At 39.1% G+C, this 27,168-nt stretch overlaps 2 protein-coding genes across 4 annotated transcripts in view; both read right to left on the bottom strand.

Annotated features, from left to right (window-relative positions):
- The window catches only part of LOC106091999 (serine/threonine-protein kinase BRSK1), a 267,761-nt gene that overhangs the window by 158,883 nt on the left and 81,710 nt on the right, over positions 1–27,168 (bottom strand). The gene's annotated exons all lie outside the window — the stretch shown is intronic.
- The window catches only part of LOC131996812 (uncharacterized), a 31,862-nt gene that overhangs the window by 3,482 nt on the left and 1,212 nt on the right, over positions 1–27,168 (bottom strand). The window lies entirely within an intron of this gene.

Raw genomic sequence — 27,168 nt, forward strand, 5'->3', positions numbered from 1 at the left:
ATATCCAACAACTGTGCCAAGTGTGGTTCAAATCGGTTCATAACCTGATATAGCTGTCATATAAACAGATCTGGGGATTTGACTTCTTGATCTTCTAGAGGGCGCAATTCCTATCCGATTTGGCTGAAATATAAATCGATCTCTCTAGTTTACTTCTTGGGCCCACAAAGGGCGCAATTCTTATTCGAATTGGCTGAATTGACAAATGTGATCCATGGTGGAGGGTATATAAGATTCGGCCCGGCCGAACTCAGCACGCTTTTACTTGTTACTATTCCATTGTTTCTCAGAAAGGATAACCACCGCTGAAGATTTGTTCTGATGTTCTGCCAGTATTCAAACGAAGGTGTTTATTGTCATAGGCGGACATGCTAACCTCTGCGTTACGGTGGCCTCCCATAACCTCATATACAAAATGATCTCCCGTCTTGCCTCGTACGGCCCCTATAGGCTGATTTGCAAAAATTTCTTATGAAAGGATAGATTTATCCTTGAACTGAGTTCATTTCAGAAAATATTTGGCAGAATTCTTTCAAATTCAAATTCAATTTCGTGTGCAACAAACCATTGAAGAAAATAGCAATACACTTTATATCAAAATACCCATTTATTGTCTAAAAAATCCTCTTTTTGGTTAATTAGTGCGTGGTTTGCATTTCAATCTTTTCTGATATTGGCTTTATGTTACTGAAAGTTCCAGAAATGATACCATTGTATCATCCTTGACACCAAGAGAACATTTCACCTGCCAAAAGTATTTCTCAAAAAATTTTTTTCTTTCATACGCCCTAATGGGGTGACATTTTTGGTTTCTTGCACGAATTTGTGATAAATATAAAGTTTTTTAACCCCGACAATACCATTCATTCCTGATATATAAAACATGTTACTCGGGGTTTCAACTAGAGTTTTGTTTAAAATTTAATTTATTTGATATATAACAAATTTCGCTAATTAATTTTACATCATGCTAATGTATATGCATATTTTTTTAATTTAAAAAAAAAATTGTGTATATTTAAATTGATGCCAAGTTCAATTTAATGTTGCTACATAATTCAAACTCCAATTCTAAGGCCAGGTATAGTTTTACGTATCATATCATTTTGAATATAATTATATATAGCAGATATAATTATATCTGGTGTCATATCCAATTTTATCTACTACCAGATATTAATATATTTAGCATCAGATATAATAATACGTAGGAGTATCTTATTCCAGATACAGTTGAATCTGATTAATTCAACGATTTTTTCTCGGGTTTGCAAGTTGGTTTGCTTCGTATAGACTCAAAAACGGCTGAACCGATTTTCTCAAATTTTCACAGATTGTGCCAGTTGGTCTGAAAGTAGCAACAGGCTATAAAATTTGCCGACATCGGAAGGGAGCGGATTCTCCCCTTACCCCAAAACACCACCCAAAAATTAAAAGGAAATCGATCAGAACAGTATGGGACCCAAATGAAAGGTATTCAGGGATGCAGTACGAATTTGATGTTGAAAATTTGACCCGGGGGTCGCTCCCAGTCCAAAAACCCAATTAAGTAGGCAAATTTTGGATGATCATGACAATATTAGACACAAATGATATATATTCGGGAGTAGATTACGAATGTAGCCTGAAATGAGGAAGAGGCTTTATAATTAGTTGTTATCGGACCCTCGCCCTTACCCCAACAACACAAACCAAAAATAAAAGTGGACCGATTTGACAATATGGGGCTCAAATGAAAAGTATTCAGAAGAGTGCCGTCTCTACCCCAAAAACCAACACAACTGACGTGTATGTCGACCAGGACAATATGGTCCTTGAAAGTAGAATCAGAATATATCCAGACCAAGTGTCTAACGTCTTCCAAATATCACCCACACGATCATGCAGAATGACCGTAACAATGTAGGACATAAATGAAAGGACTGTGGGATCATTGTCCGAAGCTCATATTCGAATATTGGGACAAGTATTTAGGGCCCGACACAAACCCCTCTAACGGGCATTCAGGCCAATCAGACAATATGGGAGGCAAATTTAGGGTATATTATAGTAAAGTATGAATCACACATCCGTATTTGGAATAACGTTGATTCAAGAAGGACTTGTGGTACTTTAAAGCTATTTTATCGGATGAAGCATGTATTTTAACAACACATAAATCACATATAAATCAGAGAGGGAACCTTGGGTCTGAGCCCCGGCTCCAAAACATTTAAAGAAAGTAAACCAAGTAAACTTCTTTTCTGAAAACCATTGGACTTTGTTTACAATAGAAGTACATGTTTTTTGCGATCAATTCTTGCCAGAATTTGTGACAAATATAAAGTGTTTTTATACCCTCCACCATAAGATGGGGGGTATACTAATTTCGTCATTCTGATTGTAACTACTCGAAATATTCGTTTGAGACCCCATAAAGTATATATATTCTTGATCGTCGTGAAATTTTATGTCGATCTAGCCATGTCCGTCCGTCTGTCGAAAGCACGCTAACTTCCGACGTGTTTTGTTATGATATCCAACAACTATGCCAAGTATGGTTCAAATCGGTTCATAATCTGATATAGCTGCCATATAAACCGATCTGGGGTCTTGACTTCTTGAGCCTCTAGAGTGCGCAATTCTTATCCGATTGGAATGAAATTTTGCACGACGTGTTTTGTTACGATATCCAACAACTGTGCCAAGTATGGTTCAAATCGGTTCATAACCTTATATAGCTGTCATATAAACCGAACTTCGGTCTTAACTTCTTGAGCCTCTAGAGGGCGCAATTCTTATCCAATTTGAATGAATTTTGGCACGTAGTATTTTGTTATGATATCCAACAACTGTGCCAAGTATGGTTCGAATCGGATATAGCTGCCATATAAACCGATCTTGGGTCTTGACTTCTTGAACTTCTAGAGGACTCAATTTCTATCCGATTTGGCTGAAATTTCGCAAGACGTTTTTTATTGTTACTTTCAACAACTATATCAAATTAAGTACAAGTCGGTTCATAACCTGATATAGCTGCCATATAAACCGATTTGGGATCTTGACTTCTTGAGCCTATCCGATTTGCATGAAATTTTGTACGACGGATTCTCTCATGACCATTAACATACGTGGTTATTATGGTCTGAATCGGTCTATAGGCCGATACAGCTCCCATATAAATCGATCTCTCTATTTTACTTCTTGAGCCCACAAAGGGCGCAATTCTTATTCGAATTGGCTGACATTTTACACAGGTCTCCAACATATAATTTAATTGTGGTCCAAACCGGACCATATCTCGATATCGCTCTAATAGCAGAGCAAATCTTTTCTTATATCCTTTTTTGCCTAAGAAGAGATGCCGGGAAAAGAACTCGATAAATGCGATCCATGGTGGATGGTATATAAGATTCGGCCCGGCCGAACTTAGCACGCTTTTACTTGTTTTACCCTGACATTATCTTTCATTCTTGAAATATTGAAAATGTAATTTGCGATTTAAACTAGTTTTTTTGTTTGTAAATTATTTTAACGTCAAGCTTTGGAATATGTGTTTTCTTTTTATACCCTTCACCAAAGGATGGGGCGTTCTAGTTTCGCCATTCCGCTTGCAACACATCGAAATATTTATCAGAGACTCAATCAATATTCTGGATCGCCTTGACATTCCAAATTGATTAAACAATATCCGTCCGTCTGTCTGTCTGTCGAAGAAATAAAGCAAGGCCTAAAATTTTGCACAAAAACTTCCCATTAGTAGGAATACGTTTTTGACTAGTCACTAGACTAGCCATTGTAAATACGGCCCATCTATATTTGTAGATGTAACTCCTTAGTCATCACTAAGTCATTCAAAGAACGTGTCAAGTGCGGTTCATGGTAGAGGATATGTAAGATTCACCTTCCAAGACACCAAGTTCAATTTATTGTTGTAACTTAATACAAACTCAATATTATACCAATTATAAGCAGACCTCAGTTGGTAATTCAAACTCGTTCATAGTTTATTTGAATTTATATCGATGTGACGAATGACATTTATATGAAAAGCCTTCCATTTTCGCACAACTCCTTTATGGTTTTGTAATACGAGGATTGCCTTTTATATTTCGGGATTAGAAAACCCTTGTGTTGCAATCTCTCAACTGACAACTCTATCGTAAAGCTTGACTTTTTTGAGGTGTACGTACTCAGAACGAGCGCTATTTGTGTTGTATACAGTAACTTGAAAGATTTAACTCGCCCAAAAAAATGGAATTAAATCATGAACATTTTCGTGCTATTATTTCTTACAACTTGCATCGATGAACTTAATTAAATTTTTGGCGATGATGCTCCATCAGGCACTAGTGTTTATGGTATGATGGTATGGTGAATTCATTCGAGGTCATAGTTCACTCAAAAAAAGCATCGTGGCATCGTGGACTTACGCGTATGAGCCCGAAGTAAACAGCAGTCGACTGTTTGGGTGTTTCAAGATGAGCCAAATCCAACAAAAGTTGCTCGCGCACAAAGCACTTCCAAGCAAATGATCGCCTGTTTTTTTCGGAAAAACTGGATATGTCGCAATCGTACCACAACAGAACAACGCAGAGCAGTCAATTCTGAGTGCTACACAACGATTTGTTTGTCAGATGTCTTCCAAGAAATCAGGAAAACAATCCGCCGAAGACGGATCACTCTTCTTCACAACAATGCGAGCTCTCATACATCGGCTCAAACAACTGCATTTTTGAGCACTCAAAACATCGATTTGATGAGTCATCCGCAGTATAGTCCTGACTTGGCACCGAATGACTTCTTTTAATTCCCGTACGTAAAAAAAATATGAGAGGTCAACGTTTTTCAACACCTAAAGGAGATTTTGAGATAGATAATTCTTTATCGCGTAAATGTTACCAAACAATGTATGTGCCTCAGGCATTCTTGTTATATTTTTTGTACTTGGTAGCCATTTGTGCGTTGCTGTAATAATATTTCTCATTGGCCATACCTTCATTCATGTAATTAAGGTGAAACTTTAAAAATTATCACATTCCGAGTTTACCTGGCTGCTCAATATGCTGACTGAGCAAAGGGCTCAGTAAAAACAAAACAGGAAAAACTACTGTGTGTGAGAATTTGTCTGTACCAGTGACGAGCACCCAGTTGCAATTATTGGCAAGCCCATGGTGATGCTTGGGAATATCTTCTTGTGTACGTACAAAGTAATGAGGACGTCAAGTGTAAACGTCTTTACGGACAGTTAAATGGCCATAAGGGCAGTTACAATCAGGACGGTAAGGTCACGAACAGTCTTGCAGTGGAGCTTCCTTATGCAAAATTGGTGCGGCAGTGATAGCATGTGCAGTGTTTAAGCCAGTTCAACAGCATTGAAATGCCCAACTCTGCAACTATTAAGCTCACGGAAAGCATCCATGGATTCACTCCAATTTTCATTTACTTTCCTCTCTTTAAAACACCGAATTTATGCTCGCAAAGAGCGGCTCTTATTTACTTATATTTTACCGTTGATTATCATTCCTTTCCTTTTACTTTATTGATATAAGTTACTTAAGTGTATCACTTTAAAGTGTAAAGTTCTAAGCCAATAAAGTCTACTTAAACCAAGGTCCCATTGGCCTCGTAATAAACCGCATGAATTGAAATTGACACCTCGCGTTTCATTTCTTAAAATTCGCTTGCGGTCTCATAGGAGCAAGTGCATCAATTAACCAAGGGAAATAGAAGACCCTCTGATCCATCTATCGCTGGTCGAAGGCGTCTCAACATGTAGGGCATGTGGAGAAGATGATGAAACGTTGGAGCATTTCCTATGTCATAGCCCGGCTTTCTCTACTTAGGTGGGGACACAATACCAGACATATACCAATTTAGGGAAGTGTTATGGAAAACAATTAAGGATTTTGTGAGCAGCACGAGTTCCTAACTTAAAATTTTCTTTTTCGATGTTACTTTTTAGTTTCTAGAGCGCACAACAAACTGATAACTAGCTTAGGTGTATGTCCATAGTGGCACAGGGCGCACCCTCTTTTCATCCTAGCCTAACCTAATCTAAAGTTTTGATTTTGGCACTTACATCTGTTTGGCGGTTAGACGTTTTCGTTCATTTTAATACCACAGCAACAGAAGAAGGAAAATGCCATCTAGTTCCTACAGTTGAACCATCCAGATCGCTTTAAAAAGCCCAACAACTTGCGAATATTCACATCCGCTAAATCAGACAGGTTCTCAAAGAAATGAGAACCTAAAGTGGAACTCCTTCTGACTGCCAGTGCGGGAAACACACACACAGAAGGTGTTCTATAGTCTGTTCTTCTTCGATGTAGTCTCAGCTTCTTCAAAAGTAGTTAATGACAACCTTCAGTCTGTCAGCATGTTTTTCGATTGGACAGTGAGCTGTCATGACGGACACAATAACTGAGACGTCTGTTCTAGCCAATGACAGTAAAGCAGTATGCCTTTTCAAGTCTAGTTTAGGCCACATAGTTTAGGAATGCTCACAGCACCTTTTTTGCGACCATCTATCATTCGTAGTCCTTCGGGCCTGGTCCTAAAAACATAGCTTAATTGTCGCAAGAGGCATACCCACAGATTCCAGTTTCCCTGGAATACGTAAGGAAGTTCCTAGTCTCGCAAGCTCGCCCGCTGTACAATTCCCTGGTTATCTCTGTGACCCGGTACCCAGAGTAGGTGAATTTTGAACTGTTCAGCCATCTCGGTGAGAGATTTTCGACAGTCGAGTCTGTTTGGCGGTTGGAGGACGCTTTAATGTCAAGAGATGTTATGTGTCATCTTTCCTCTCAAACCTCTTTTGTATATCATCACTTATCTCTTTAAATCAACTTTGTGTTTCATTATTCTCCTTTTTAAATCAACGATAGTTTAAACAAAATATAATTCAAACAAAAAACACATTTTTATTCAAATATTGAATGGAACGGAAAATTGTTGTCAACTAAATGCCATTGCGAATATAGAGCAAACATACGAAATTTCTTTATCGAATCATTCTAGCTGAATCTTTTTCGATTCGCTGGTCATATTCGTACATGGACCAATTCGCTTATTTTCTTATTCAGGACTCTGTGAAATTCGTATCCTGCTGCCTGACATCCTAACAATTAAAACCCATCCTTTTGGGTTCTACACATCAGAGCTTGTGAATGTTTTGTATTTTGCGAACGGCCTTCTATGTATGGTTGTGATTATGGTTTTTTTTTTTTTTGTTTTGATGTTGCCCATGTTGTACTTGTGTGAAATGTTCACCGTAAAAGTTTTTTGGTTTTAATACAAACAGGAACAATGTTGCTATACCAGGAAACGATGTTAGTATATCAGTAAAAAGAGCAAATAGAACTGGATCATTCGTTCAATTCTACATACATAGTTCTCAGTAACATGAACATAATGCAATATACTCTTAAGAATTGTAAAATAATTTAATAGACACAAAGTTGTATTAGTTTTGGGTGCATAATTTATCAATCTACCCGACTTAAATTTTCAAACTTTTTAAGAAAACTTTTCCTTTGGTGAAAGATATTTTCCTTGATATTAAGGATTTTTTATTTCAAATGGTAGGTTAATAAATCTTTAACTTTGCGTCTTGTTACCTATTTATATAAAAGAGTAGTGTTAATGACTGATATTCGCCCAGAAAATTTGACTGAACCTTCAAAATTGAAATTTTACATCAAGGTCACTCTTGGTACGAATGTGCGAGATAAGCATGGATTTTTAAACTCGAAGTAGTCATACTAAAATTAGTAAATTACTTAATTTTTAATTTATTTATTTACACCCGCACAACAAGAATATAAAATTCTTATAATTAAAGTGCGGGTAATATCTCCAACAATTGTACATAGTAAACACTTAAAACTAAGAATATATAGCTATACAATACATCACAGATTTTGAATGAATAACTTACGGAAAAAACTAACAATTGTGGCTTTGTAGATTTGAATTTAAAAGAAAAAAAACAAAAGTGAATTTATCAATTAAAGAGGAATTAGTAGACTTAGTTGATCCGAAAAAAAAAGAAATTAAGGCAAGGTAAGAAAAGAAGAAGTAAGTATAGAAAAATAAATATATAAATGAGTCTTAACATTCATCAACTTAATGCAGTAAAATGTTTCCAAAGTCTAGTTTTAAATGTTGCCGAGTTACTGAGTAATTGCAGATCGTTAGGAAGAGAATTCCAGAGACGTACAGCGAATATGAACATACGCCATTCAGAAACAAGCCTCCGATACATTTTGGGAATGATTTTTTTACCTCTAGTAGATCTGGCGAAATCAATAAATCCATACAGATATTGTGGTGCCTGCGTGTAGATCAATTTATGCAGGAAAGTAAACGATCTTAGGAACAACAATTGCTGTAAGGAGACGCCATACAGAGATAAAGAGTATTCAGAGATGGAATCGCGCCGTCTCAAGCCAAATACATAATGAGTAACGCAATTAAAAAAGGTGTTTAGCTTACGTCTACTTACCGAGTCGCAATTAGCAAACAACTCACAGCCGTAGAGAATGCCAGGAACAAGATAAGTCTTTGCCAAGAGAGACCTAACCCGCAGCGGAGTAACCGACTGAGTGGCCCAGAGAGCACGCAATTTTGAATATCCCTGACCAACAACAGAGTCGATATGATTACTCCAAGTCAGAGTGCTGTTAATAACCACGCCCAAGTTCTTTGCATGAGGAACGATTTCCAATCTAGAGTCGTTAATGAATATACCGACATCACATGAAAAACGAGACAGCCTGTTTCTGATAACCACACACTTTGACTTTACAGGGTTGAGACACAGGCCATTGGCTTTCGCCCACGTGCTGACTCTTGACAGATCATGATTAAGCAGACGTATGTTTTCAGCAATCTCATCCCTCGGACTGCCAATATATATTTGTACATCGTCAGCGTACATATGTACCTCACAATAAGACAATTGACCCGCCAAGTCGTTACTGTACAATGAAAAGAGAAGAGGACCCAGAATTGATCCCTGAGGAATACCTTTTGAAACAAGCAGAGTTGCCGATAGAGAAGACTTATAACTGACGGACTGAGTGCGGTGTGACAGGTACGACAAAATAAGACGAACGGACGTAGAGGAAAAATTGTAAAGATGTCTCATCTTATCACATAACAAGGAATGATCCACAGTGTCAAATGCCTTAGAATGGTCAAGAAGAACAAGGAAATTTATCTTGTCATTCTCCAAATTGACCCTGATCCTCTTAGTGACCTCTGCCAAGGCAGTTACGCAGCTGTGGTTAGGTCGAAACCCGGACTGTCTCACATATAACAAAGAGTTCTCGTTGACAAAAGACGACATTTGCAAATACAACAATTTCTCAAAGACCTTTGACAAGTAACAAAGAATCGCAATTGGTCTATATTCCTTGGAATTTTTAGGCAGTGGGATGACTTTGGCATGTTTCCACGCTAATGGAAAGTAACTCGTGGTCAAAATCCTATTGAAAACATAGGTTACATGAGGAATAATAAGGGGGAGCAAGAGTCTTACAAATCTAGGATCAATGCCAACAGATCCGACAGCGTTAGACTTTACAGTCGCGACGCACTCAAGGACATCGGTGGGACCAATACAGCTGAAGCCAAAACCAGAGTCGTCATCGAGGGAGGGGGAGACATTGAAGCCATAGAAATTGGGATCAACTGGGATCTGTGATGTGATGATGTCCAAGTTTGTTAAACATCTATTAGTATCTTTCCCAATTCCTATGTCTCGAATAACCTTCCACGTTCTCTTGGAGCCTATTGCAGAAGTAAAGCGTCTGTAATAGTAGTCTTTCTTGGCTATCTTAATCAACTTATTGACATGGTCTCTTGCTGAGCGAAATGCATCATGTAACTCAGGCGTCCTGAAACGTCTCCACCTGCGATGCGACATATTCCTCATGTGAATAGCCGAACGAATATCCCGGGAGAACCACGGTTTCGATCTGGAGGACACTTCTCTAGTCTTGAGTGGAACCGTAAGTTCCTGTAGGTCACGGATATTCCTCTGTAGAAAGTCAGTTTGTTCATCGATAGTTTCCATACGAAATATCAGATCCCAGTCGATGAACACAGCACTCGAAAGCAAAAATCATGGTCGAGACGGGCAAAGTCTCTATATGAATAAGTTTCCCTAGTCCTGGTGAGCTCAAATTCATAACATAAAAAGATCAAGTCATGGTTCGAAAAAAAAAACACAGCATTGTTGTTGCCTTTCACTTATGACTTATTTGTTTTTCCTAATGCCATGTTACAACAACAGTGCTACCCAGCAAAAAATTGTTCCTATCTTGGAAGCAATACGAAAATATTCTAGCATACTAATGCGCATTTTGAAGGCTCAATAAATATGCATGAAACTACAATACAATGTAAAGTAATATTCTTCAAAAAATTTACAAAAAAATATGGTTTCAACATACTTTTGTGCAGTAATCTATTACATAGGGTATGCATGAAACATGGCTTCAAAGTATGGTAAAGACGAATTTGTTTTGCATCCATATTGCGTCTGATGAGCGGTTGTGTATGCTAATAGTGTTTTGAGCTCATTGAACGAAGATCAAGTAAAACAATTCGTGCTTCACAAAAGCTAGACATTGACCCGATCTTTATCCGCGTGCTCTAAAGAGAGTTTAATATTTTCAGTTGATTTTGTGAACTCGGGCAGAAAGGTTATCGCGCGTGTTGTTTTTTATCTTTTGTTGTTGTTTTATCCTTTTTAAGGCAGTATTCTCAAAAGATTTTGAGACTGAATTAAAATTTAAATACTTTTATTTTATTGTATTTATTTTTTTCAATTAATTACTATAAAACGCCATTTGAGACTGAGCTTTGTATGTTAATGAGAATTTATTTTTAATTACACACTGCAAATAAACACAAAATAATAAAAAAAAAACAAGTAAAAAGGCGTTTAGTTCGGCCGGGCCGAACTTTGGATACCCACCACCTCGGAAATATACGTAAATCACCTTTCATCAAAATCCGGTGAAAATTGTATACCTTTTGTCCCATAGCAGTTATATCAAAATATGTTCCAATTTTGAATAAATACTTATAACTACAAGTCATTGTTCAATTGTGTATAACAAAATATTGGTCTTTTTAGTAGCTTTATCTAAAAATAAACCGATCTGAGCTACATACGACACGGATTTCGAAAAGCCTAACATAAGTCACTGTGTCAAATTTCAGTGAAATCGGATTATAAATGCGCCTTTTATGGAGCCAAAACTTTAAATCGAGATATTGGTCTATATGGCAGCTATATCTAAATCTAAACCGATCTAGCCCAAGTTTCAGAAAAATTTCGAAGGGCCTAACTCAACTCACTGTCCAAAATTTCGGCGAAATCGGACAATAAATGCGCCTTTTATGGACCCAAAACCTTATATCGAGAGATCGGTCTATATGACAGCTATATTCAAATCTGGACTGATCTGGGCCATATTGCAGAAGGAAGTCGAAGGGCTTAACCTAACTCACTGTCCTGAATTTCGGCGACACCGGACAATAAATGCACCTTTTATGGGCTCAAAGCCTGAAATAGAGAGATCGGTCTATATGGCAGCTATATCCAAATCTTAACCGATCTGTGGCATATTGAAGGATTATGTCGAGGGGCTAAACTTAACTCACTGTCCCAAATTTCAGCAAAATCGGATAATAAATGTGGCTCTTATGGGCCTATGACCCTAATTCGGAGTCACATTTATTATGCGATTTTGCTGAAATTTGGGAGAGTGAGTTGTGTTAAGCCCTTCAATATCCATCTTCAATTTGGCCCAGAACGGTTCAGATTTGGATATAGCTGCCATATATTGTAGACCGATCCGCAGATATATGGTCTTAGGTGCATAGAAACCACATTTATTATCCGATTTTGCTGAAATTTGGGACAGTGAGTTGTGTTAGACCCGTGGACACCTTTCTGCAATTTGGCTCAGATCGGTTCAGATTTGGATATAGCTGCCATATAGACCGATCTCTCGATTTAAAGTCTTGCGCCCATAAAAGGCGCATTTATTGTCCGATGTCGTTGAAATTTGGGACAGTGAGTTCTGTTAGGCCCATCGATATCCTTCCTTAACTTGGTCTAGATCGATCCAGATTTGAATATAGCTGTCATATAGACCGATCTCTTTTTTCTTCAGTAAAAAGACTGTTTTCTTTTATCTCATTATGTCAAAGACTGAACGTCAAAAACGACTTAATCGAATTTTATGAAATTGTCACAGAATGTAGGCCAAAACCCAATGTGTAAATATTGTAATAAACTTTACGATGTCCAAACGGCGAAGCCTCCTCCTTGTCCAAATTTTCAAAAACTCGTTATGCCGGAATTGATATACATATATGTATTGATATAAAGGGTGATTTTTTTGAGGTTAGGATTTTCATGCATTAGTATTTGACAGATCACGTGGTATTTCAGACATGGTGTCAAAGAGAAAGATGCTCAGTATGCTTTGACATTTCATCATGAATAGACTTACTAACGAGCAACGCTTGCAAATCATTGAATTTTATTACCAAAATCAGTGTTCGGTTCGAAATGTGTTCATTCACCGTAACGTTGCGTCCAACAGCATCTTTGAAAAAATACGGTCCAATGATTCCACCAGCGTACAAACCACACCAAACAGTGCATTTTTCGGGATGCATGGGCAGTTCTTGAACGGGTTCTGGTTGCTCTTCACTCCAAATGCGGCAATTTTGCTTATTTACGTAGCCATTCAACCAGAAATGAGCCTCATCGCTGAACAAAATTTGTCAAAATTTGAACACATTTCGAACCGAACACTGATTTTGGTAATAAAATTCAATGATTTGCAAGCGTTGCTCGTTAGTAAGTCTATTCATGATGAAATGTCAAAGCATACTGAGCATCTTTCTCTTTGACACCATGTCTGAAATCCCACGTGATCTGTCAAATACTAATGCATGAAAATCCTAACCTTAAAAAAATCACCCTTTATATCCAATTTACACTTTGATTGCAATGGTATGGATATTTATCATTTGATCTTTGAGAAGACTGACACAAAAAGGTTTTATAAAGGTTTCGTTTGTCTTTTGAAGGTTTCTCTCACATCTACATACCAATTTTTATACCCTCCACCATAAGATGGGGGGTATACTAATTTCGTCATTCTGTTTGTACCTACTCGAAATATTCGTCTGAGACCCCATAAAGTATACATATTCTTGATCGTCGTGACATTTTATGTCGATCTAGCCATGTCCGTCCGCCTGTCCGTCTGTCCGTCCGTCCGTCTGTCTGTCTGTCGAAAGCACGCTAACTTCCGAAGGGGTAAAGCTAGCCGCTTGAAATTTTGCATAAATACTTCTTATTAGTGTAGGTCGGTTGGTATTGTAAATGGGCCATATCGGTCCATGTTTTGATATAGCAGCCATATAAACCGATCTTGGGTCTTGACTTCTTGAGCCTCTAGCGTGCGCAATTCTTATCCGATCAGAATGAAATTTTGCACGACGTGTTTCGTTATGATATCCAACAACTGTGCTAAGTATGGTTCAAATCGGTCCATAACCTGATATGGCTGCCATATAAACCGATCTTGGGTCTTGACTTCTTGAGCCTCTAGAGGGCACAATTCTTATCCGATTTGAATGAATTTTTGCACGAAGTATTTCGTTATAATATCCAACAACTGTGCCAAGTATGGTTGAAATCGGTCCATAACCTGATATAGCTGTCATATAAACAGATCTGGGGATTTGACTTCTTGAGCTTCTAGAGGGCGCAATTCCTATCCGATTTGGCTGAAATTTTGCATGACGTATTTTATTTTTACTTTCAACAGCTCTGTCAAATAAGGTTCAAATCGGTTCATAACCTGATATAGCTGCCATATAAACCGATCTGGGATCTTGACTTCTTGACCCCTAGAGGTCGCAATTATTATCCGATATGCCTAAAATTTTGTACGACGGATCCTCTCATGACCATCAACAAACCTGTTTATTATGGTCTGAATCGGATCCGATACAGATCCCATAAAAATCGTTCTCTCTATTTTACTTCGTGAGCCCCAATGGGCGCAATTCTTATACGAATTGGCTGAAATTTTACACAGGTCTCCAACATATAATTTAATTGTGGTCCGAACCGGACCATATCGATAAGAAGAAGAGATGCCAGGAAAAGAACTCGACAAATGCGATCCATGGTGGAGGGTATATAAGATTCGGCCCGGCCGAACTTAGCACGCTTTTACTTGTTTTATTTAATGTTATCCCGTTGTGCGATACACAAATCTTTCATTTTATAAATTTGTATATTTTTTAGTGTACTACACATATTGTACATATGTTGTACCCATTGAGTGAAGCGGACGTGTTTTTATTTCGCTCCTCAAAGAAAAAAAATATATATCCCTATCTCGGAATAGGTACTACCTATTACGAAGTAGTAGGCTAGAAATGGACTCCAAAGACTCATTGTCTGCGGTGGGGGCGTCAGACCGTAGCGTGTTGTCCTCCCCTCCTATAGGTGTGGGTGCCTTGGCACACATAGTCGAGAGTAATGCTTCAAGTGCACAACTAGTCGTAAGACTAATAAATGAGGAAGAGACGGATAAAGCAGAGGGATGCACAGTTCGTCCCCAGCCTTTAAGTAAAGGTGGAGTTTCTGACTCGGATTCAGACAACGACTGTGCCAATGATACAGTCATCGCAGCCGAATCGAGAGATGAGGGCATTGGGATGACAGCAGAAGTGAGCTTTGCTAAGCTCACAAGCAGACCGAGAAAGCGACCCTGTGCACGACGAAGGAGACAGAAGAGTATGTACCGGCAGCGTGATCGGGCAGAAGTGCAGGATGCTGGAAGTGATAAAACTGACATTCCAAGCACTTCAACGGAAGCTGGAAAAAGAATCAGATCTCCCGAAGAGCATAACACTGCTAAAATACTGAAGAAGCTAATCTGTATTTTTCAAGGAAGGAGCAAAGCTGTCTTTTTCAAGATTGGGAAGATTAGGATAGGCAAAAATTCTCATTTTGAGACATCAGGCCGAGCAGTGGCAGGTGACTCAACACCGCCCAACGAACAGGGGGCCGAAAACGAGACAATCACGTCATCTCTCAATATTGGAAAGACTACGAGAAGCTATGATCCTAATACAAAAAAATCAGGCAGTGCAGTGGCGAGAGACCCAACACAGCCTAACAACCAGGAACCCGACGACGGACCCATCACCGACTTCAAGATTCGGAATACTGGGTAGGAAAAGAGGAACAAAGTTTCTGGACTGAATCATAGCGACTACCAATTATTCTATGCTAAATATAAAAAATAAAATTTTAATTACATATTTTCCCCAGAGTTGTCAACGCCGGATGCAACAGTAGTGAGACAGGGACACTTCCACCAACATCGGAGCTGCAACGGCTGGTGAGGAAAGCAAAACAGACAGAAAACGAGGTACTTCTAGGGTGCGATGCGAACTCACACCACATTTCGTGGGGTAGTACCAACACTAATAAGCGGGTCCAAGTCCTAGCAGAGTTCTTATATACTAACGACCTAATAACACATTGGTAACACCGCTACCTTTGTCAATAGGGTAGGGGAGGAGGTATTAGATATGACGATATGTTCGGAAAATCAAATCGATGAGGTTCAGGATTTTTAATAGGGTAAGGGAGGAGGTATTAGATATGACGATATGTTCGGAAAATCAAATCGATGAGGTTCAGGATTGGAGGGTCACCATGGAACACTCTTTCTCTGACCATCGCTACATTATGTTTAGAATAGCACGGCCAGCGCCGAATCCGATAAGCTTCCGGAATAAGTTAAAAACCAACTAGACAAAGTTCGGAAGGCTACTCAGAAGAAAACTTGGGCAAGATAATTTAGATTGTCCAAGTATAGAAGACATTGACGAAAATGTCAACAGGATTGCGACTGCACTGGTGAGGTCCTTCGACGATAGTTGTCCTCTTCGGAAAAGGAAATCAGCCCAAGAAAACTCTGGATGATCGGGGAGATTCGCAATATTGGGCAAGAGACTTTTTAACAGAGCACGTCGTAAAAAAGCGGAAGTTTATTGGGATGTGTATTACACACGGCTCAAGTACTACAATAAGATTACCAAGGCGGCAAAACGTGCCTCGTGGAAGCTTTTCTGCGAACAGTTCGATAGCATTAATGACGCCGCTAACATAAAAAAGTTTCTCTCAAAAACCCACGTTCAAACTGGATCTTTAGAAGACGACATGGGAGAGAGAGCAGAGACAACGGAGGACATGTTGAGACTTTTGATGAAAACCCACTTTCCACAGGTACGACGGGACTCACGGAGACACTGAAATCTTGGAATAATGACGTTGATCGAAGGTTTATAATTACGGAATTTATTGTAAAGGTATCCTTGAAGAGCTTCAAAGCATATAAGTCACCCGGACCTGATGGAATATTTCCGGCGTTACTACAAAAAGAGGCAGCCTATCTGGCCGCAATTTACGCAGTGTGCCTAGGACACTGCGGAAGCCTGGCAAGAGACAAGGGTAGTGTTTATACCCAAGCCCGGCAAGGCAAGTTATGCGACACCAAAGGCCTACAGACCCATAAGCCCTGCACAAGGTTGTGCATAAAATAGAAGAATTCTTCGATGCCAAAACGTATACACTGGCGGTATGCATTGACATTGAGGGGGCTTTTAAAAATGTGCTGACCGACACACTGATCCAATCCTAAAACCATATGCTAAGGAACAGGTGGATAATTTGTGTGTCCCATGGCATAAATAAGGGACAAAGTGGCACAAGGCGCACCACAGGGGGTATTTTATCGCCACTCCTATGGGTGACCACCATAAATGACCTATTACGGATGCTGACTGAGGAGGGATTTGAACCGGTCTGCTACGCAGACGATGTTATAATACTTCTAAGAGGTAAGGATCCGAACGAGCTATGCAGAAGGGCCGAAAGGGTCGTGCATATGGCATATGACTGGGCTAGACCCAGAGGACCCAATGTTAACCCAGAGAAGACTAAAATATGCCTGTTCACGCGGAAAACGAAGGTTGGCGAATTTAATGCACCACTTTTCCTCAATAGGACGATTTCGATATCTGACAAGGTCAAATACTCAGATGTGATCTTGGACAGGAAACTGAATTGGATGTGTCTCATTCAGGAGCGAACTGAGAAGGCTCACAGATGTTGGGCACTATGTAGATGGGCCGTAGGCTCGAAATGGGGCCTGAATCCGAGGATAGTCCACTGGCCCTACAGGAGCGTGATTAAACCAATACTTACTTACTTACGTAGTTTGGTAGACTGCTATGGTGGAAAAGTGCAACAGGTTCAGAGAACATGTTGTCTTGGCATAGGCGGAAAGATGAGGTCCACGCCCACTAGGGCACTGGAGACTATTCCAGATATCCGACCCAATGATATACAGATTAAGTGTGAGGCAGCCACTGCGGCTATGAAACTTAAGGCGATGGGAGAATGCATTGAGGTTGGGAGCAGCTCATACCATCGCGGTATAATAGGATACCTGGAAGGAAGGGAAGAGGTTTCCCATCGAATACCTGAAATTAACCTTAAAGTCGAGTGCGAGGCACTGCTGCCATCGGCACAGTTTTGGATTGACGGAACCCTAGCATTGCCATCTGGAAGATCATGTTACACGGATGGATCAAAGCTAGAGGACAGAGTGGTCCTGGGGGTCTACATTGAAAACCCAGGGACTGAGATCTGTTTTAGACTGCCTGACTATAATACGGTCTTGCAGGCGGAGATCCGGGCGATCACGTCGAGTGTGAACATCTTTACCGAAAGTAAAATTGCCATAAGTGCAATAACGAACAGGACGGTAGGATCACGAACAGTCTTGTAGTGTAAGAAGGAGATTAAAGACTGCTCTGAGGATGGCAAAATCCGCATCGTTTGGGTGCCGAGCCATAACGGAGTAAGGGGAAAAAAGGGCAAACGATTTGGTGGTGAAGGCCACAGGCCTGAGGGATGCAGTCAATTAACTTGGTTAACCCGAAGCCTTTCTGGTCGACGCAGTCCAAGTTATGGGAGTGGGCGACGAATGCGCATGCAACATTGTGGAACAACGAAACGGTCGGTAGGACGGCGTGATCCAGATCGTGAGAAGACGAGGCTATTACTGAAAGGAAATAAGAAGGAAGTCAGTATAGCTATTAGTATCATAACTGGACACATAGGACTACGAGCTCACTTATGTAAAATAGGTGCGGCAAGTGGTAGCATGTGTAGGGCAAGCGGGGAAGATGATGAGATGTTGGAGCATTTCCTTTCTCATTGCCCGGCTTTCGCGTCTAACTGATACCGGCACTTAGGTGGTGACACAATACCAGACATGAACCAACTTAGAGGAGTGGTATTGAAAATTGTTAAGGATTTTGTAAGTAGCACCGAATTCCTAACTTAAAAGTTTCTTTTTAGAGGTTACTTTAGTTTTTAGAGCACACAACAAGCCGATTACCGGCTTAGGTGTATGGCAATAGTGGGCGAATAAATATCTGCACCCTCTTTTCAACCTAACCTACTTTTAGTTGATGTAGGTCGTTGGCGACCGCAAATGGGTCATATCGGTTCAGATTTAGATATATCCCTTATATAAATCGATCCCTGGGTTTGACTTCTTCAGCCCCTATAAGCCTCAATTTTCATCCGATTTGGCTAAAATTTGGAACATAGACTTGAGTTATCCAACATCCATATCAAATATGATCCGAATCAGCCTATAAACAGATATAGCCCCAATATAAACCGATCCTCGGATTTGAATTCTTGAGCTATAAGAAGTTTCAATTATCATACCATTTGGCTGAAATTAGGAACAAAGACTTGATTTATGACTTCCAACATCCTTGCCGAGTATGATCTGAATCGGTCAATAAACAGGTATAGCCCACAGATAAACCGATCCCCGGATTTTATATCTTCAGCCTTCAGAAGCCTAAATTTTCACCTGATTTGGCCCAAAAAGCTATCTTATGACCTACAACATCAGTGCCAAGTTTTATGCGAATCGATCAATATGGTGAAATAGAGCCCCTAATACCCGATATGACTTCTTGAGACCAAAATATATCAAATACAAACTCAGTTAATAAGGGTACACTTTTTACGGAATCCATGGTGGTGGGCAGGGATGTAGCAGGGGGGGGGGGGGGATGTTGGCCCTCAACCCAACTCAAATTTTTTTGACAAAATCAAAATCGGGCTCGGGCTCTAAAAGACCCCCCCACCACCAAAAAAAATCCTGGCTACGTCCCTGGTGGTGGGTGCCCAAGATCCGGCATGGGCGAACATAGCACGCTTTTACTTGTTTTTTATAAGTGCCAGCACTGGAACGTTGTGGGTTGTCGTGAAGAATGTGCCTCAGTATTCGATTAGCACCCAGTATTCGATTATCACGAATTTAATCGGTTTCAATTTCATAAAACTAACACACACACACACACTTACCGAACTATATTCACGGAACAGTGTAATTAAAAATAACTTAGGCGAAAGGCACACAACAACAAGAACAATACAAAGCAACTCGGATGTAATAAAATCATATTTTCCTCCCTCTTTTTACAGCGCGGCCAGCACCGAAAGGAAGTGTGTATGTCGCTGTGCCATCATTAATGCATACCTAGGGATGTGTACCGAGTAAAATCAACGAAAAATAATGGATTTGGAGAAAAGAAGTACTAACGACAGCAGCAACGCATTGGAATGCACACTTGAGTTGTTTTTGAACCATTGTCGTTATTTTTTTATACCCACGACCATAGGATGGGTGTATACTAATCCAGTCAATCCGTTTGTAACACATCGAAATATTCTTCTAAGACCCCATAAAGTATATATATTCTTGATTGTCTCGTCGTTCTGAGTCCATCTAGTCGTATCCGTCCTTCAGGCGAAATCACGATAGTAGTCGAACGCGTAAAGCTAGAATTATGACTTTCAACAACTGTGCCAAGTACGGTATAAATTGGTCTATAACCTGATACAGCCCCCATATAAACCGATCTCCCGATTTGACTTCTTAAGCCCTTAAAAGCCGCAGTCCGATTAGGCTGAAATTTTGCATGTGGTGTTCTTTTGAGACTTCCAACAAATGCGCCAATTACGGTCCAAAACAGTCTATTGCCTGATATAGCTCCAATATAAACCGGTGTCTTGATCATCCTTGTACGGTTCCTAGAAGCTTTAATTTTTGCTGGTTTGCCAGAAGTTTGGTATGTAGAAAAAATTATACCCTTCAACAAAATTTATTTAGTATAATTTTTTAGCAGAATCCATTGTGGTGGGTTCCCAAAATTTGGCCCGGTCGAACTTATCACGCTCTTACTTGTTTGTCTTTAATACCTAATGGGTGGTACTCTTTTCGTTTTTCACCGTTGAAAACCCATTTTTTAGCGATTACTTTTTTGAAACACTACACAAATAACAATGGTTAAATTACAATTTTACTAAAACTTTACCATAAGTAATGAGGGAATGTCCTACTGAATGAAATCAGCAAGGGGTATACTAATTTCGTCATTCTGTTTGTAACACCTCGAAATATGCGTCTGAGACCCCATAAAGTATATATATTCTTGATCGGCATGTCATTTGAAGTCGATCTAGCCATGTCCGTCCGTTCGTCGATCTGTCTGTCAAAAGCACGCTAACTTTCGAAGGAGTAAAGGTAGCCGCTTGAAATTTTGCACAAGTACTTTTTATTGGTATTGTAAATGGACTAAATCGGTCCATGTTTTGATATAGCTGCCATATAAACCGACCTTGGGTCTTGAATTCTCGAGCCTCTAGAGGGCGCAATTCTCATCCGATTTGGCAGACATTTTGTACAACGGCTTCTCTCATGACCTTCAACATACGTGTCTAATATGGTCTGAATCGATCAATAGCTTGATACAGCTCCCATATAAACCTATCTCCTGATTTTGTTTTTGAGCCCCTAGGCGCAATTCTAATCTGAATGAACTGAAATATTACACAATGACTTCTACAGTGTTCAGCATTCATTTATGGTCCGAATCGGACTATAACTTGATTTAGCTCCAATAGCTTAACAGTTCTTGTTCAATATTCTTTGTTTGCCTAAAAAGAGATACCGCGCATAAAACTCGACAAATGCGATCCATGGTGGAGGGTGTATAAAATTCGGCCCGGCCGAACTTAGCACGCTCTTACTTGTTTTGCTTTAAAATCTCTAAAAAAAAGTAATCGGCGAAATTTTTTAATTTAAGTGAATTCTTTTTTCCACGACTAAGAAAATATTGGGTTGCCCAAAAAGTAATTGCGGATTTTTTAAAAGAAAGTAAATGCATTTTTAATAAAACTTAGAATGAATTTTAATCAAATATACTTTTTTACACTTTTTTTCTAAAGCAAGCTAAAAGTAACAGCTGATAACTGACAGAAGAAAGAATGCAATTACAGAGTCACAAGCTGTGAAAAAATTTGTCAACGCCGACTATATGAAAAATCCGCAATTACTTTTTGGGCAACCCAATAGTTTTATACCCTCCACCATAAAACCCTCAATCCGTTTGAAACACCTCAAAATATTCATCTGAGACCCCATAAAGTATATATATTCTTGATCGTCTCAATATTTAAAGTCGATCTTGCCATGTCCGTCCGCCCGTTCGTCTATCTGTCGAAAGCACGCTAACTTTCAAAGGCATAAAGCTAGGCACTTGAAATTTTGCCCAAAATTCTTCTGATTAGTGTAGGTCGGTTGGAATAGTAAATGGGCCAAATCAGTGCATGTTTTGATATAGCTGCCATATAACCCGATCTTGGGTTTTGGCTTCTAAACGGCGAAATTCTTATCCGATTTGACTAAAATTTAGCACAAAGTGTTTTGGTATAACTTTCAACAACTGTGCTAATTACGTTCTTGAACTACCATATAAGCCGATCTCCCGATTAGTCTTCTTGAGCTTCTAGAGGGCGCAATCCGATTTGGTTGAAATTTTGGATATGTCGTTTTGGTATGACCTTCAAGTATGATCTAATTCGGTTCGAAACCTGATATAGCTGCCATATAAACCAATCTCCCAATTTAACTTTCTGAACCTCTTGAGGGCGCAATTATTATTCAATTTGCCTGAAATTTTCGAGGTCACATTTTTCTATGACTTGTACGGTCCATATCGGTCAATAACGTCATATATATTTAAAAAAAAAAGTGATTCAAAGAACTTGACAAGTCCGATCAATTGTGTGTGTGTGGTATATTAGATTCGGCCCGGCCGAACGTAGCACTGAGTGAGAGAAATACACATGGTAAACTATCAAAGCAGTAGTAACAGCAACCACGATATCAATGTCTGCATGACTATTCTATGAGGACAACAGTACGAAAGCACACAATTCTCCACGAACAGCACCCACGCACATGTAGAACATTTACACATCCATATAGAGGTACTTGCTGGCACACAGAGAGCCCATTCATAGAGAAGAGGCCAAACACATCCAAAGGTTGTGGGTGAAAGCGAGTAGAGATGCAAAGAGAAAAGAAACAAAAGTATATATCGAGAACAACAATAAGGGCAATGGAGACGAAATCAACGAAGACTACAGCTCCAGCGAGAGCAATACAACAGCAAAGGCAACAATATTGACAGTCAGATTGGGGTTGCTTTGGCATTTGTTTTGCCTTAAACCACCCTGCAGCAGCAGCAATAACAAGACTTTTCAAGGAAGTGGCATAGACAGAAACAGTGGCAGTGACAACATTTGAAAAACCCAAAACGGCAAAAGAACTTTTAAACTCAGGCGCTAACAAAAATTGTGGACCTACAATTTCACTTTTCTCTATTTTATGGTATATTTGTTAGTGTATTCATAGCGATGTTAATTATCCAACAAATCCCAGGCAGGCAAGTAAGGCCGATGATTTAAGCCCACGCTCCCATAGACAAATCCAATGGACTGGCTGGCTGTTTTCATGCAATGATTTTATTGCTTGTGTTGTTGTTACTTCTAATGGTCAACGTCAATTATTGAATTAAAAATGCAACCAACATTTACTGAGCCTATATGGTCCCGTGACTTGTGCGACGCCAAATATACTTAACATCAACCCTACGACATGCAATTAACGCTGCTTTTCTTTAGGCTTGAATAACACCAGCACTCTTCTTGCATTAAATGTGGGTATTTATATTACACAAGGGGAACATCTGCGAAATTTCTATTCAGAGACAGAATAACTACCAATACCAACTTGTATTGCCAATACAAGTTGCAACACAAAATGTCACATTTGATGACTATTCTTCACTCTATCAAATATCCCTAGTTCGACCATCAGTCCTACTTCCACCACACTATCGCCGTTTCCGAATAATAGGCAAAAAATGTTTAAATTTTTAAAATTTCGCCACGTTTTTTTTTTAAGTTTTCTTAATAACTCCATTAATTTTCGAACTACATATTTTAAGGAAATGGATTAAAAATGTTCATCAAACAATTAATCTTGCATTAAATACGTCAGGGCCCATCTTTTTCCGAACTGTATCAACTCAAGACATAAATTTTCCAGATCGGTCTATTTGATAGCTAAATCCGAATAAGATCAAGACCGTAAATCGGTCCGAACCAGGACGATATTCAGCATGTACATCCAAGGACCTTTTACAACTCACTATTCCCTAAGTGTTTGTTTTTGCCATTTTACATTCGAAAAAGCGAAGCGAAAAATTAAAGTCGTTCCAAATCAATGAATCGGCCAAACAGCTATAGCTAAATAAAGACACAAGATGCCCCTAGGGTTTTCATCGTATACTTAAGGGTGAAGGCGGTAGTGGAGTGAATTGAAGATAGAAGTAAAAAATTTGCCGAGTGGGAACGGGTAGAGATATATCTTTGAAATTTTAAATGGTTAGAGCTGAGTTAAGTTAGATATGAGTTAAGCACTATCCGGCAAAAAAGAATTTTGAAAATCGGACCACAAATAAAGGTTTGGCAGCCCGAACAATTTTTCGAAATGCCGAGGTGACTAATATAGGGTGATTTTTTTGAGGTTAGGATTTTCATGCATTAGTATTTGACAGATCACGTGGGATTTCAGACATGGTGTCAAAGAGAAAGATGCTCAGTATGCTTTGACATTTCATCATGAATAGAGTTACTAACGAGCAACGCTTGCAAATCATTGAATTTTATTACCAAAATCAGTGTTCGGTTCGAAATGTGTTCATTCACCGTAACGTTGCGTCCAACAGCATCTTTGAAAAAATACGGTCCAATGATTCCACCAGCGTACAAACCACACCAAACAGTGCATTTTTCTGGATGCATGGGCAGTTCTTGAACGGCTTCTGGTTGCTCTTCACTCCAAATGCGGCAATTTTGCTTATTTACGTAGCCATTCAACCAGAAATGAGCCTCATCGCTGAACAAAATTTGTCAAAATTTGAACACATTTCGAATCGAACACTGATTTTGGTAATAAAATTCAATGATTTGCAAGCGTTGCTCGTTAGTAACTCTATTCATGATGAAATGTCAAAGCATACTGAGCATCTTTCTCTTTGACACCATGTCTGAAATCCCACGTGATCTGTCAAATACTAATGCATGAAAATCCTAACCTCAAAAAAATCACCCTTTAGTAGCGGACTGCCAAGAGGCGCCCTGAAAATCTACACGATCTCGCTATCACCTCAGCTGTAAACATTTAAAATTTCAGAGAGATATCTCTATCCGTTCTCAAATGGCATATTTTTTACTAGTTTTTTTATTTTTCCTCACTGTGTGACGATAGAAAACATGTATGAATTAAAAAAGGTTTTGGATCGGATACCTAAGACAACACTTTGGTTCGAGTGCGAGACACTGTTTCCAGCAAAACAGTCATTGGTTGACAGAACTCTGAAATTGTCATATGGTAGTTTATTCTGCACGGGCGGATTAAAACAACAACTGAACGAGCCTGGCCGTCTACATTGAAAACCCAGAGACTAAATTCTGCCTAACCATAACTCGGTTCTGCAGGCGGAAGTCCAGGCGAATACACAATGCGTAAATTGGTACGGTATCAATGCGAGGGAATCGAGTGTAAATTATTTATAGACGGTAAATTTGCCACTAGGTCTACAAAAACCAACATGGTAAGGTCGCTGATGGTCATGGAGCATAAGAAGGTAAAGAACGTTTTCTCCGAACATGACACGAACGGCATCGTTTGGGTGCCAGGCCATAGCGAAGCAAGAGTGAATGAGAGAGGTATTTAGCTGTAAGTGTAAGAGGATTGCTATTATCTAACTTCATAAATGTGAATCCTTTCAGGGCGATGCAGTAGACTGTCGCATGTAGCACGGAGGCTAGAACTAATGGCATATAAGACTCGTGGCAGTTGTCAGTAGACGGACGCATGTAGCACTGCGGCTAGAACTAATGACATATAAGACTAGTGGCAGTTGTCAATCTCCAATCTTCCGACGAAAATCTGTGCAAATCCTACGATACAAACATATACATTGAAGCTGTATCTTAATCTCAACCGAACCTGATACCACAGGAACAGTAGTAGTAGTAGTAAACTTCTTTATTGAATATTTTCATAAAAATACATTTCTTTTTTTTTACAATTCTAAGAAGTAATTTTATAACTTAGCGACAATATAAAATACGTCTGTCGCATTATATAAGCATTTGCTTATTTAATTGAATTCATTTATTAAAAGTTGCCTATATTTATAGCTCATTTCGAGATAATTTATTAATTTGTGCCAATTTTCTTCTTCTGTACCATCAAGAATGTTGATTATTTCCTCATCGTTCAATATCGGCTTTCCGAATGATATCATTCTAAATTCCCGAAGTATAGGACAGATGCCCAGAAAATGTTGCATTGTTTCAATTTCATGCATGTTACACAATTTACATTCTTTATTTAAGACATCGGGATCAAAACTGTTACACCCTAGAGGGATCATTCCACTGCGCGCTTTAAATATCCACACGATTTCCGCTTGAGAGTACTTTCTGTTTAGGTAAAGATGGGATCTGCTTGGGTTTAAATATCTATATATCCGCCAGCTCTGGCTGAATTGTTTTCTATACAGTCTTTCTTCATGCAATCGTTGTTTCATACCACTTAATAAATCATTGCAGAAAGTGTTCCAATTGCCTTGTGAAGACATCGTTTGTGGCCATTGAACGTGTAGGCTTCGAGATAAGTCTTTTAATTCTGTTACCCAAAATATATTTTTTTGGTATATAATCTCCGATAGTTGATTTGTGAGCCTGTTTTGTGTATAGTAATACAAAATTCGCCCCAAATAGTTTAAATGTTTTCCCAGCGTGTATATTTGTGAGTCTTCTACTTCCGTTTCCAGCATTAGTACATAATTTGGTGTAAAACTTGGTACCCTAAGTATTCGCTTCAGAAAATATTCTTGGAGTGCATTAATCTCTTCGAAGTGTGAAAAACCCCAAATTTCGGCAGCATATGTTTGTATAGATCTACAAACGGCTAAAAATAATTTCCATTTAGAATTCATATCTATATCTGCTCTTCCAATGAATTGGTTCCATGTGGCATTAATAGCGTTTTTTGCTTCATTGTTTCTGGTTTGTACATGTTTGTTGAACTTCATTTTCGGAGTAAAGACTACCCCTAGATATTTGAACTCGTTGGAGATCTTAATTTCTCTGCCGTTGTACATCCACCTTTCGTATTTGCTTAATTTTCCTCCATTTCTAAAGACCATAATTTCGGATTTAGCTAGGTTTACTTCCAAACTCCACATTTTGCAGTATATTTCCAGATTATCTATCATTTTCTGTAGTACTTTTATGTCATCTGCTAGGAAAACGATATCATCTACATACAAGAGAAGTCGGATGTTAATATTTTCCACAAACAAACCACCTTCGATGAACTCGTGCAGGTCATTTACATAGAGGGCAAATAATAACGGCGATAAAAGACATCCTTGTTTTACGCCTTTGGTTGTTTCGAAGTATTCAGATAGCTCCCTGCCGTTCCATACTGCTGACTGCGTGTTGCTGTATATTTTCTCTATTATTGAGACCATTTTATATGATACACCCATTCTAAATAGTTTATATATAAGGGCTTGCCTTGATATATTGTCAAAAGCTGCCTT

The sequence above is a fragment of the Stomoxys calcitrans genome, chromosome 1, assembly GCF_963082655.1.
Source record: "Stomoxys calcitrans chromosome 1, idStoCalc2.1, whole genome shotgun sequence".
Lineage (NCBI taxonomy): Eukaryota > Metazoa > Arthropoda > Insecta > Diptera > Muscidae > Stomoxys > Stomoxys calcitrans.